The 13,258-nt window shown below is 42.6% G+C and overlaps 1 long non-coding RNA gene across 1 annotated transcript; it reads right to left on the minus strand.

The window, feature by feature from the left end:
* Positions 1-1,804: 1,804 nt before the first annotated feature.
* On the minus strand, positions 1,805-3,695 carry LOC137468160 (uncharacterized). The gene is made up of 2 exons (XR_010995785.1): positions 3,581-3,695; positions 1,805-2,068 (listed from the first exon to the last, which is right to left on the minus strand). It is a non-coding gene; the product is annotated as an uncharacterized lncRNA (long non-coding RNA).
* Between the last annotated feature and the right edge of the window lie 9,563 nt (positions 3,696-13,258).

Genomic DNA, 13,258 nt, shown 5'->3' on the forward strand with positions numbered 1-13,258 from the left:
CAAGGTGGGAGACAGAGCTAGAAAACTTCCCAGGTGGGTTTGTACTGCAAAGGAGGCGAGGGTCTGACCTTCTCCTCTTTGAAAACACTGTGAGGACAGAGTGAACCATTGTTGCCCACAGAAAGGGATTGTTTAACTGTGCAGATAACTCAATTTGTTTCCAAATGATGCAGTTCTTGTTTGCCCCACATGCACCAGAAAAGGGAATCTCTCCCTAGAGATCACTTTCTCTGGCATTTTCCTAAGGCAGGTGACTGAGGGCTGCCCATGTAATTTGTTGTGGGCTAGAGGTGGAACCCTGCAATTAGGATTTGGCTGGAACACAGAATTTCAGTGTTCTGAAGTAACCCACACAGAAATGTCCAGGGATGTGAGCTGGGGGTATTAAAGTTCCAGTGATAATATTTCAGGGACTTTATCAAAGCTGTAATAATAGTAAAGAAAATTCATGGCAGATGGTTAATATTCTGCTATGCAGTCTAATGCTAACCACTAAGAGGAAAAACATCAGAGGTATATTGGACTTATTCCTTGCAGCATGTTTAGAGAAAGAGAGAAAGTAGTGGTTTAGGCTTACAAAGCTTTCCCAAAGAGTTTGGAGAGAACACATGGGGATGGTTACACATATGGATGAGTGTGTCCTTTGGACTGGGGAGAAGAATGAGCAATGAAAATCCAATAGAAAACCCCTATTTTTCTGGTCTGTATCTTTATACCAACACAACCATGCCCAATTAGAGAGAACCATGGCATCTTTCTCCAGGGGGTGCCTCTATCATGAAGGTATCTAACTATTACACTTTTCTCTCACTCCCGCACTGCCCTCACTGGAGGCAATAGCAACTTTTTCATCAGGATTTTTTTTCAGCCTTCATCAGGGTATTGTAGGAGATGCTTGTGCACATGAACCTTTTTTTTAAAGCAAGCTTCCTGTGAAGGTTTATCATTCCTAGAGAACCACACCTGTGTGGCTTTCTGCTATCAAAACGCTGAGACAACTATTGTTGATAGCAGGATGCTACACAAAATTCAGCTGAGATGTTCTGGACATCAACTTTGCTTCCACAACTCTTGCAATAACAGGGAAAAAATTAAAGAAATATTAGGATGGAAACTTTTCTGCAGTCTTCCACAACAACTCTGCTTCTCCAATCTTATTCCCAGTTGTCAACCTGGCTCATATAGAGGACCCTTGATATTTCTGCCTTGATGTATCTACCAACACTAGTGCTGATTACATTGTTAATATTTAAATTTATAACAATAGAAAGGTGGGCAAGATTTGAGGGGCTAGTATAATTGTAATTTGTATTTCCATATTAACAGCAAGACTCAGCACCAACATGCTCTAAGAGACCCTATAGAGATAAAAGTCCAAATTCAGCCAGAGCTACTTCTACTTTTCTAACGTGCAGTTCCTAATGGAAATTCTAATTCACAGTATGATCAATTCCTATTAAAAACAGGCTAGCCAAAACCAGGAAAAATAGCTTCATTTTAGGCACTAGGCAAACACAATAACTCTCACTTTCCTCTCATGCCTCCAGACTGTGTGTCTCCAAACAATACCCACCCTTAGAACTGAAAACAGCAGAAATATTCTTGAATCATCAGAACATGGTTCCAAAGAAGTTCTTTCCACATTGGAAATTGTGGTACATTCCACTTACAGTCATGAGACAAGTTAATTAGACAGATACAAGAAGCTACATAGTATTTTCAAAGTAACTCCACTGGAAATGGTGGTAATTGCACGGTCATTGAAGTAAAAAGGCCCTAAATAGAAAAACACAGCTCAAATGTCTATGTACATGTACATACTTTAACCCCAGCTTCTTTTTATTCTCTCTAAGTACAAAATTCTGAGTCCCCACCTACCCTGTGTGCACGTTTCTTGGCAATTCATGGCTGATTTTTGAAGAATTGTATCATTTTATGAGACTCTCTGAAAGGTGTTGGATGCCTTGGGGCTTTGCTGGGCTGGAGCTACAGCCTGTGACAGATTGCATGGCTGAGCCCTTGGCCATTTCACCTCCACTCCATGATACCGCTCCATTAAACCTCATTTCTGCTGGAGGACAGAAGCAAAAGGAAAAAAAATGTATTGAAGGGACAGCTCATGTGCAAGGTGCTTTCTTGCTCACAGTGCCAAGCTTAGCTCACAGTTTTCTTTATGTCTTGGGACCAAAAGCTGAAGTTTCTGGCCCTGTCTTCATTTATGACAATTTAATGTCTATTAACTTTGCCAGAGTTAGCTCCAGTTCAAATGACTTGAGAAGGAAGATCTAGAGCTTTATTTGTTTCTAATGAACAATGTGTGTATGCTTGAAAATAAATGAAAGCACACACAGAAGTACCAAGAAGCCCTTTTTGAACACAAAAAGTACTCCTTGCTGGAGAAAGCAGATCACTGACACCCACACTGACACCACCTCTCCCACCCAGGATGGAAAGGGCTTCCTCAAGGAACAGCAGCAAGACAGTGGAGTCAGTGACTGTCACTCATCCCAGCACCATCCTCCACAGGAAAGCCAAAATGTCCAGCGGCAAAGACTTGGACAGTCCCCTCTTGATGGTCTCCTATTCTTCAGTGCCTGAAGAAAAACACTTCCTGAATCCCCCTTGAGGAAAGTGGGTTGTGAAAAGTGGATGGAGACTGCTACAGTCGTTGGATAAAATGGAAAAGTTTGGAAAAGCTTCAGGAAGGAGTGGCACTCAGTGTCCCAGATATGCCCCTGCAAGGAGGGGACAGTTTGACTCCTCACATGCAGTCAGGGCACAAGCTGGAGGAGAAGAAAACCAAAACCCTTCAAAGTCTCAAACATGTATTCATGTATTTCTCCCCCACTCCCCATAGAGATTTCATTGTGAGACTCATGAAACATGTCATTTTAAATCCTTAGAGGATAAGTTGTCAGAATACATTGTGCTTTAAAGCCTTTCTTTGGTCTCTCATTTAAATCTTTGAAAGACTTTGTAAGTTATTTTTTTTTTTGCGTTCACTTTGGTTTTAGTATTGTAGAGATGAATGTGCCTTCTCTCTTGCGAGTTAAGCACTTAAAATATTCTGGATAAGTGAAATGTGAGGCATGAATTGTGAAAATGACAATCCTTATGGCCCTCTACATGCACAGCAGCACCAAGGCTCCAGAGCCTTCAGACTTCCACCTCCTCCTCTGGTGGTTACAGCTTAACACCACACTGGCAATAAAAGGTAAATGAGTTCCTGCAGCAGAGTAAGTACCAAGAATATGAAGCTTTTGTGAACGTGGATGCTGCTCTTACCATTATGGGCAATTAGAGGGCTTCAAAAGTGTGTTGCCTGACTTTCTGTTGCTTGGTAACTGTGCACCTAATTCTTTCTCTAAGAGGTCACAGAAATGTCAGAAAATCCATTTTGTTAGGGCGGGGGGGGGGGGGGGGTGGAGACACAAATGCCCCCATCAGAACAGCAGCCTATGGATTAATTAAAAGAACTTCATGTTTCCCATTAGCAGATAGGAAATATACTATTATTATTATTTTCCTAGCACCACAAAACTGCAGTTTCTGAGCATCACCAACTATATAACATGCTTACTGTGCCACAAAGCTTGGGAATTGCAAACACACTGATGAAATTTGGCATAATACAGGTCAATATAACTTCTGGACACACTGACAAATAGCCATTATTGGCCTGATACAGAGCATGGTGGAGTCAGTGGAAAAACACACCGAAACAGCGACAGCACTGTGAAAGTGATAAGGAATTTCTGAGATTGGAAGCTTTGCAAACATTGCCTGGCACAGGAAAAAAATTACAAACTTGTAAGGAAGCTAATGAGACAGAATATAAAATTTTCTTCTCCAAAGAGATACAAGCTGCAGGTTCTGCAGCCCCTGAAATACTAAATGACTGTCACCAAGAGCGAACAAATTAAGTGGTGTCTGTGAGGGAAGAGCTTGGCTATTTTTACCTGAATTTTAAGGAACAGGACGTCGGAAGTACATCTCATCCTCAGCAAGTGTCCAGATCTTTCCACTTTGAGACAGGTTTACTAATACACATTCCATGTTATACACTATTCCCACAAATGAATACTGTCAAAAAAAAAAAAAAAAAAAAAAAAAAAACAACTTCCCTTCAACTTGAGCAGTGTGCTCAAGTTTTCAAAATGCAGTTTAGATTAAATGAATGCCCCTGAGATTGAGTGACTGTATTTCAAGAGGGGCATAATATGCAGGTGTCCACCACTGACCATCAATCATTTTTGTGCAGAGCTGAAGGTTTCCTGCAGTTGTCACTCTATAATCACTCTGTGAAAATTTGCAGTCATTTCTAAAAACACATTTAGGAGGAAAGAAGGGCAGACAACACATTCTGCACCTTAAAAACTGGGCCCATTTAATCATAAAAACAAAGGATATTTTCATGTTGAAACAGCTGTTTTGTGAAATAACACAACTACACAACCCTTGGGCCCCTCCATAGGGCAATCTTGCTGTGGGCAATGGGGAAAACAAAAATTCAGGATTCCAGCCTACCTTTGGCCACATATTTTCTGCACAATATTAGATAAATTGAACTCAGACCACCACCTAGTGAGGGCAGATGTATCAATGGAAAACTAGAACTTGATTTCTCCTTGTGATCTTCCACTGGGAGGATTTCTTCAGCTTAGAATGATCAAAAAGATTGTGAGTACCTACATATCCATTACTGGCAGTAAATGATTCTGTAATATAAATCACTATCACTGAAGCAAAAAATCACAGATCACTAAAACAAGGAGGTCTTTAAAGTAAGGGGAAGAAGAAAATGCAATCAAGCCCCAATAAGGTCTGTTGTTCTGGAAGTACTTAGGTATATTTCTGTCACCAAATTTTCATCATAAACTTTGAGATAAATGCATGAAATCACACGGCTGGAATGCTCTCATTTGTTTATATACAGACAGAGTAAATGTGACTGAAGAACTCATACAAATAAAGATTTCATGCATGTTCAAAACAAAGCAGTAGCATAGCTACTCTAAGAAACATATATTGGCAAAATCCAGCAAATCTTTGTGAAGATGCTTGTACCATTATTCTGGTCGACAGGCTGGCATGGATTTTGATGCACTTTAATGCATAATTAAATTCTACTGTGTTAAGTATGTTTCCCCTCACATGTTTTTCTGAAGATGACATAGAAGATGGAAAAATGTATTATACAATCCCCCCCAAAAAATGTAAGCTTCCAGCAAAAACTCCTGAAATATTTTTGAGGCAATCAGAGTTCTGTGAAATTCAGGTGGGTTGAAGATCCTTGGAAAAAATATGCTCTAGAAAAAAACAAAGTCAAAAAGTGGATAACTAGAAAACCAAGTAAACAGTAATGGTGCAATAAAAGAATATTTTTTTTAGTATTGACTGAAAAAATGGCTGAGAATGAGCCATGCCAGCTACATCCAGAACCATGCAGGTCATGAATTTGCTGACTCTTAAACCTCCCCATGTTTTCCTGTGGATGGTTTAAACGCTTTGCAAAGTTTATAAAAGTAGTGAAATGGCCACTGGCATTTCGGCAGCACAAAAACTGCAGACAAACACACAGAGCCACACACCCACACATTTTCTGTTAATAATCTATGTTCAGGTTCAATGTCTGTATTTTGCTGCTCCACACACTGTGTTGCTGGAACCAGAGAACTGATTCAGGCAAGAAATGCTCCACAGGCCTAAACTCACCTGGCCAGGGCCGGTGGCTCAAGTTCATGATGTCAAAGGGTCTGGTGTTTATCTTGGATGGAGAAAACAAAGAATTTAGCTCATGAGGAACAGCTTGCCTGATGTGTCCCTCACTACAGTGGCCTGACAGATACCAGAACTCCCTGTATGCTGTTATTTTTCCACTTCAGCCCCTTGAAGTTGCACTAATTTCATGATACAGGCTGGGGGTGGAATGGCTGGAAAGTGGCTTTGTGGAAAAGGCCCTGGGGGTGCTGGTGACAGGGGCTGGACACGAGCCCAGGGGTGCCCAGGTAGCCAAGGAGGCCACTGGCAGCTGGACTGGGTGAGGAATTGTGTGTCCAGCAGGAGCAGGGCAGGGATTGTCCCTCTGGGCTGGCTCTGAGAGGCCCCTCGAGGGCTGTGTCCAGTTCTGGTCCTGCAGGAGAGACCTGGAGGGGCTGGAGCGTGTCCAGGGCAGGGAACGGAGCTGGGAAGGGGCTGGAGAATTCCTGAGGGAGCTGGGAAGGGGCTGAGCCTGGAGCAAAGGAGGCTCAGGGGGGACCTTGTGCCTCTGCACAGCTCCTGCCAGGAGGGGACAGCCGGGTGGGTCGGGCTCTGCTCCCAGGGAACAGGGACAGGAGGAGAGGGAACGGCCTCAGGCTGGGCCAGGGCAGGCTCAGCTTGGACAGCAGCAGGAATTTCCCCATGGAAAGGCTGCTCAGGCCTGGGCAGGGGCTGCCCGGGAGGTTTGGAGTCGCCATCCCTGGAGGTGTCCAGGGAAGGCCTGGAGGTGGCACTCAGTGCTCTGGGCTGGGGACAAAGTGGGGATGGGTCACAGGTTGGACTCGATCATCTTGGAGGGCTTTTCCAACCTCAGGGATTCTGTGATTCCATGATTCTCTAAGTGGATTGTTCCAGGGCCAGAAGCTCAAGGAGGTGTTTGTGCAGGCCCTCGGTGCTGAGGCAAACATGATGAACATGCTGGAGAAGGAAGGAAGGAACAGAAACCTCAGGCACAGAGAGAGTGAGCACATGGGTGGGCAGGGACCACTGCAGGTCACACCAAAGCCAAAGGGACTCTTTCCCATTGCTTCCAGCGAGCTTTGAGTTCATGCCCAGGTCTCTTCTTTCTTCATTTGCTTTTTCCAGGATTAAAGATGCACTAGGAGAGGGGGTAAAATGCAGTTAAACTGGAAAGGGGAAGAATTACTTGTGACTGTCTTCCAACACCCAACATTGTGCACTCTCCCATCCATGTCACTGCTATTAATTTCACATCTAAAGAAATTTTGAGGATGTTTATGGTATATCTGTGTTTATATTTTAAAGTGAGCAAGTAAATAGTGCTTCTTTAATTGTCCATATGCAGCTAAAAGAACATGGTGTTTGAGCAAAACCCTATAAGTCTGGCAGACCACCTTACCATGTCATTATATTAAGGGCTGAGCCTAATACATCTGACATTTTGAAATTCAGTGTCTCATAAATATCTCTCAATAAATCCTTTCAAGTGCCAAAGCTCATTCCTAACAAAATCACAATTCTCTTGAGGTGACAGGCAAGTTAAATTTCTTTTGGGGGAAAAAATGTATTTCAGTTTTATCCTAAAGAAAATCAGAGAAAATGAATTTTTCACTAGATTAGCTGTTAAAAAAAAACAAAACAACAACAAACAAAATAAAAACAACAAGTAAAAAAAACCCTAAAACCCAAGCCTTCTGGAGTTTTAATAAAGACTAGAAGGATGTTGGAAAAGCACACAAGCCAACAGCAGAAATATGAAAACTCTATTAGTTTAGAATGGATATCTCTCTGTACTGGGCACAACTCACTGGATATTGCTATTCCAACCAGCAGCAAAATCGTTTTCCCCTCTCAAATACAAAATGAGTGGAACACTTTTCACTGAAATATAGCAACTGTTTTGTCAATCTCTTACAACTTCGCATTCACATTTTTCAAAGACTTGCAGAGGACAGAGAGTTCTTCCAGTCAATGAAAAGGAACAACTTCCTTACTCAGCATCACGCACACTCCCACAGCATCTCACGAGGCTCCCGTGGGAGGGACACACAATGACAGCCAACCCACAGCAGGTCCATGTGGGCAGCACCCTGAGAGGAGCTCCTTTAACGTGTCTCCACATCTCCAGAAAGGGTGTAAACCCACAGCCTCCCTCCTTCCTTCCTCTGCTGTGACCCTTCCCTCTCCCACTGTTTCTGTAACATCATCTCTTCCTCCAGAAAGAATCATGGAATGGTTTGGACTGGAAGGAGCCCTTAAGATGATTTGGTTCAAACCCCCTGATGTGACCAGGGAACCTTCCACTAGACCATTTTGCTCCAAGTCCCATCCAGCCTGCTCTTCAGCACCCAATTTTTTCCTTCCTTCCCCTTCTTACATGTCACTGTCTGGAATCAGCTCTTAGGTAAAACATTTCCCTAAATAACTTTTGCAAAGGATGTTGGTCACGTTGCTTTGCAGTAAGACAAAGCACACTGTGTCGTGTTTATGACCCTGCAACCTCTGTTTACTGCCCTTTTCCTGATGCTCTGCTTTCACTGCACCACAGCTGCTGCTTTTAGCTCTTCTGTGAAAGCATTTGAGTAGTCCCACTGGAAAATCTACAGCTTCATCTTGAGAAAGGAGGAAAACACATCATGCTCTCCTCCTGGTCTGATGTCCAGCACACTCCATGGCACAGGCAGAAATCTTGAGGGAGGATTGTGCTATCCATCTCAACAGGCTCTCCTAGTGCCTATTCTCTCCAAATGGCTGGTAAAAAAATTACTCTGTATAAAGATATTATTAGAGGCCAAAGGAATGTCACAAGGCACGATATTTTAACTGTGGAAAACCAGGAATGGAGTCCTTGAGAACACAACCTAGAACCAGGTCTGAGTGAACACACTCCCAGGTCCAAACAGAAGGACTGTGGAAATCTCAGACAGAGATCAAATGAAGGCTGATCTGTTGAGTAAGGATAAGGGGAGAAGAAGATATACCAAGAGCTGCCATGAGATTTCTCCAGTGTGTTATTCTTTTAAAGTAGGAACATGTGGTGGAAGATTAGGCAGCATCTTTTTAATCTCCGATTGTCCAGCTCCCCCTGCTGTAATTACAAATTGGACACAAATGGCAACAGATGTTCAGCGTCTAAGCTAAGAATTATATACTTACTCAATATCCCAGTGATTCAAAACACTGACTGGGAGGCTGGAATTTAAATTTGCATGGAGTGGCAAATGAAAGAGTTTCTAGAACACCATGAGGCACAGAGAATATTAATGCAAACTTGAGGATGAACCCTTAATGGAAGGAGACAAACCAACTGAATACCAGCTAGAGTGGTTTTAATTACAGCAATTTCTCCGTAAATTATTTTAACCCATCCTCATCCCTGAATAGCTGAGCCTCCATTGTTATTTTTCACATAATTAAATCTCTACAACCCTATGTGTGCAGCTAGATAGAAGATTCTTCCTAATCATTTCATCATCTATCAAGTGGCCAGACTAATTTCCCCGTATAAAACCTAATAAGAACAGGTCTATCAGCCTGTATTTTATCTTGTTTATTTTCCAAGATACACACTTGTCCACTATCCAACTACATGAAAGCTTTTTGCCTGATTTGCTGAGAATTTTAAGCAAGTGGCCATTACTTCCTTTCACCAGATTTGCCTTCACTTGCAATATCACAGTGCTAGGAAAGAAGATTCTTTAAACTGGAGATGCCTTACCCAACACAGACATGAATCATCTTCCCTGAAATTTCAAGGTATCAAAATAAGAGAGAGGATGCACTTCTAGAAGGACTCAGGCATGTGATTGCATCTCACTCCAACCAGTTTTTCGTTTCCTGAATCAACAGACTTGCTCCATTTTCTCTCAAACATCCAACTCCTTCCACTCATATTTTGGGTACCAGTTGCAAGCCCATAATCTGATTCCTCCCACTGCAATGGCTCAGGCAGGAGTGCAGATTTGAATGTTCTGAGCACCCCAAGGTGCAGATGCACACCAAGAACACGTGTCTGATTGTGACATAAATCCCTCTACTCATATACACATCACAACTCAGGGCAGACACTTGTTTACCAAAACATTTCCCGAGACAAAACTGAAAACACACTTAAGTCCATTAGTTTCGCTGATCATTATGAAAATGTTGACTTTTAAAAGTGTGTTTTATTACATATGATTTCATTTTTCTTGCAAGATCACAGGCTGGGATGCAAACCAATGTGCTGTTTGCTGCCAGATGGCGTGTTGGAAGGGTACAAACTTATTTCACACAGAGTGCTATGTGGCATGAGAATGCTGTTCTTACACTTCTAACTAGTCATGTGTCTTTGAATGGTTTAGATCCCCAGTATTCTTTCAGCAAGCTCATCAGCTCTTCCTATTTCAGCTAAAGTCTTGTGAAGTTAATAGATAAATACCAGAGAACCACTGGTGAAATCTTTATGGATAACTAATCTGCCCCCTGTCCCTTAAATTTTCTAGATGCAGAGCTCCAAAGAGTCAGCAGGGCAGATCCAGGCACTGGGCTGATGTGCACAGGACCAGAAAAAAACCACCATTGCCAGGTATTAAAGCAGCTGAGGCAGTGATAAGTTGACCATAATGCATAATTCTGATAAAGGAAAAAACCTCTATGTGCCTGGAGGAAATAATCTCTTCAGCCAGCACTGGGTCCTCCTCAAAGAGACAGGGGACAGCTCAGAGTGTGTGTTCCACCAGCCTGTAATCCTGGTTTTTTTTCCTGGGAAAGTGTTGGTGATGCCCTTAACAGCATCAGGGTCTCCAGAAAGACCACCTATGTATTTTACCTGAACTATCAGAATGAAGATAAAAGTCTTCAAAATCCTTTGGGAAGAACATTCCATGTGGGAATGTCTACATCCACAACCATCCTACAGCCAGGTTAAATAGGTTTAATTTGCACAAGCAAATCCTGTGCAGCAATCCTGCATGGCTGCCCTGCACATTCAGTTTTCGACATATTTGCTTTGGAAAAGGAGCTGGAAGAACCTCTCTCCCTCTTTCTCTCGGCAAAGCAACGAGCACAGTCTGCACCCGCTGCTAAAAATTGTATCGGTATCAATCTCCTCAGCATCACAAACACACCCACATGCGTCTGAATCCTGAAACACTTATTTTGCAAAGAATGTGCCAAAAGATTTACTTACTCTTTAGAACTGTTTAATGATGTTGTGGGGATCAAAGGAGCAAGCATTTTCATGACAAAAGGAATTTGTACTCTAGGCTCCACAGCACAGACAGTGATTAGTGAGTCATACATTAGAAGAGTCTCACTTTTCTCTTCTGAAGAGCTGTTGTAGCATTTACCTAAATATTACGGCGCTGAATCAGTACTTTCACAAGTCTTCCCAGATTGCCTGAACCGCTCACCTTTACCTGGTAATATCCTGGTGATGGTTCCTCACCTGAAAAATGTGTTCAGCTCCCTTACTTGGCTGTTAGCAGACATTAAAGATGCATCCAGGATTTCCTGGAGGCTTGGAAAGCAACCATTGCATCTGAAGGAGATTTTAAAATATCAGTTCTAAATGTATTTTTATTCACCAAAAAAAAAAATTTAGAAAGTTTCTCATAGTGGAGCTCAGCTACCCATAACAAACATTTTAATTCTATTACTTAATCTTTTTAAAATAATAATAATAACTATCCAGAGCTGAAACACCCACTCTCATTGTGATACAACCCCCATCCTTCTCCTGAGGTTTTCCTGCTTCTCTCTCCTTCCAGAGAGAGGATCCTGAGAAAGGAGGAAAATGGGAGAAAGGAGGGAAATGGAAGAAAGGAGCTCCCATCTTGTTGCCCTCCTTCCTAAAAAACGCTGTTTCCCTCTCCTCAGCAATTGCAGATGATGATGATGATGATGATGATGATGATGATGACGATGATGATGATACTTTCTCCACCCTCACTGCTCTCCCTGCCCCTTTTCCTGGACAATGTCCCTGCAGTGTCGCTCCCTCTGCAGCTTTGTCACATTCATGGCACCCAAATGATTCACCCCATGGTGGTACAGGTTTGCTCTTGGAAATTGGGAGTGCAAGGGAGGAGAAAAGGATTTTCTTTTTTGAAATTGGCCAGAAAAAATGGTTGTTTTGTGGATTTTCTGGATGCAATTTGACACCCAGAAATTTGTAGGCAAGTTGGATTTCTATTCATCCCATGTTCTCTCTCCTCGTTCAACAAGGAAAGGTTTTGGTACTGAAAATGGAAAGATTTGCAGAAAAGACTTGCCCGTAATTTGAGTTCTAGAAGAAACCTACAGTTCCTTGAAGGAAATTAAAAACAGCAGGAAAACAAGTTGTTTTCTCACAAAAATCATTTTATGAAGAAAAAAACTACTGTCTAAGCTGGGATCACTTCTTATTTTTGATCTGCTAAGACTTCTATTTGTCTTTTTACAGATCTGCCACCAAAGAGTCATTCTTTCATTAGCAATTCTCCCTACATTTTTGTTGGTTTTCCTCAGTGTGTCCCAATGGGAGGGGGCGGGGCATTCAGGCATCAGATGTGACACTGTACTGGCCCCAGTGGGTGACATGTCCTCTTCTGCTTCATGTGGCTTAATTCCCTGGTGCATGACAACCCCTGACACGAGTGAAAAAGCAGATGAGTAACTTCTCTGCTTTCTTTGGTGCTTGCCATTCTTATAACCCCTGCTCTGTGAAATGGGGAAATTCAATTCACCCCAAGGCGTGGTCCCAGCCCTGCCACAGTCTTCACTTCTCTGTCCTGCCACTGAGCCCAGATGGTTCAGCGCAGGTGTCACTGCTCACCGGTCACCAGCTGCAGGGAGAGCTCTGTGTGCACTTCTGCTGCCAGATATTATTTTAAGAACAGACCCTCCATGACCAGGAACTCTGAAAAACACTTAAAAGTCCACAATTGCAGGAAAAATCTGCACCGTTCAAAAGAAACCCTCACTGGAACAGAGCATTTTGCATGATTCATGGGCAGCACGGTACCTGAAATATTTCTGTGGTGCCTTTCCCTCGAAGAGCAGTGTTGGGATTGCAAGAGAACATGCCAAAGTACTCACAGAATTTCTGCACAGCTCCTTGAATAGATACTGCTAAATGTATCTGAAGGAAAAAAAAAATCAGAAAGCTGTGCTGAACTCCTGTGTCAAATACGGCCAAAAACTTGACATTTTCCCTTGTCTGGTTGCTTAGTGCTAGGAGGGGAGGAAACATAGTCATTTATTCTGCCATATTAATAAATTGATATCCTGACAAAGTATATCTCAAAGATGTTAACTCAAGACCCCTAGCCAAATAAGCTTTTCTCAAAAATTAGGAATATTCGGATGAAAACTCCAGACTTGGGCAGAGCACAGGGAAAAGGCTGCAATACCAGGATTCAGCTTAGCTTGGAAGCCTGGCATAGGAAGCAGATTGCTCTGCTGGAGCTGATGCTTGGCTGTTTGAGCAAACAGGCCAATCCCTCTGTGCACACAGCTAAGGCAAGGATGGCTCACAGGATCCTATCAGAATAAATCACACAGGACTCCTTTTTCT

Source organism: Anomalospiza imberbis, chromosome 2, assembly GCF_031753505.1.
Source record: "Anomalospiza imberbis isolate Cuckoo-Finch-1a 21T00152 chromosome 2, ASM3175350v1, whole genome shotgun sequence".
In the NCBI taxonomy this organism is placed as follows: domain Eukaryota; kingdom Metazoa; phylum Chordata; class Aves; order Passeriformes; family Viduidae; genus Anomalospiza; species Anomalospiza imberbis.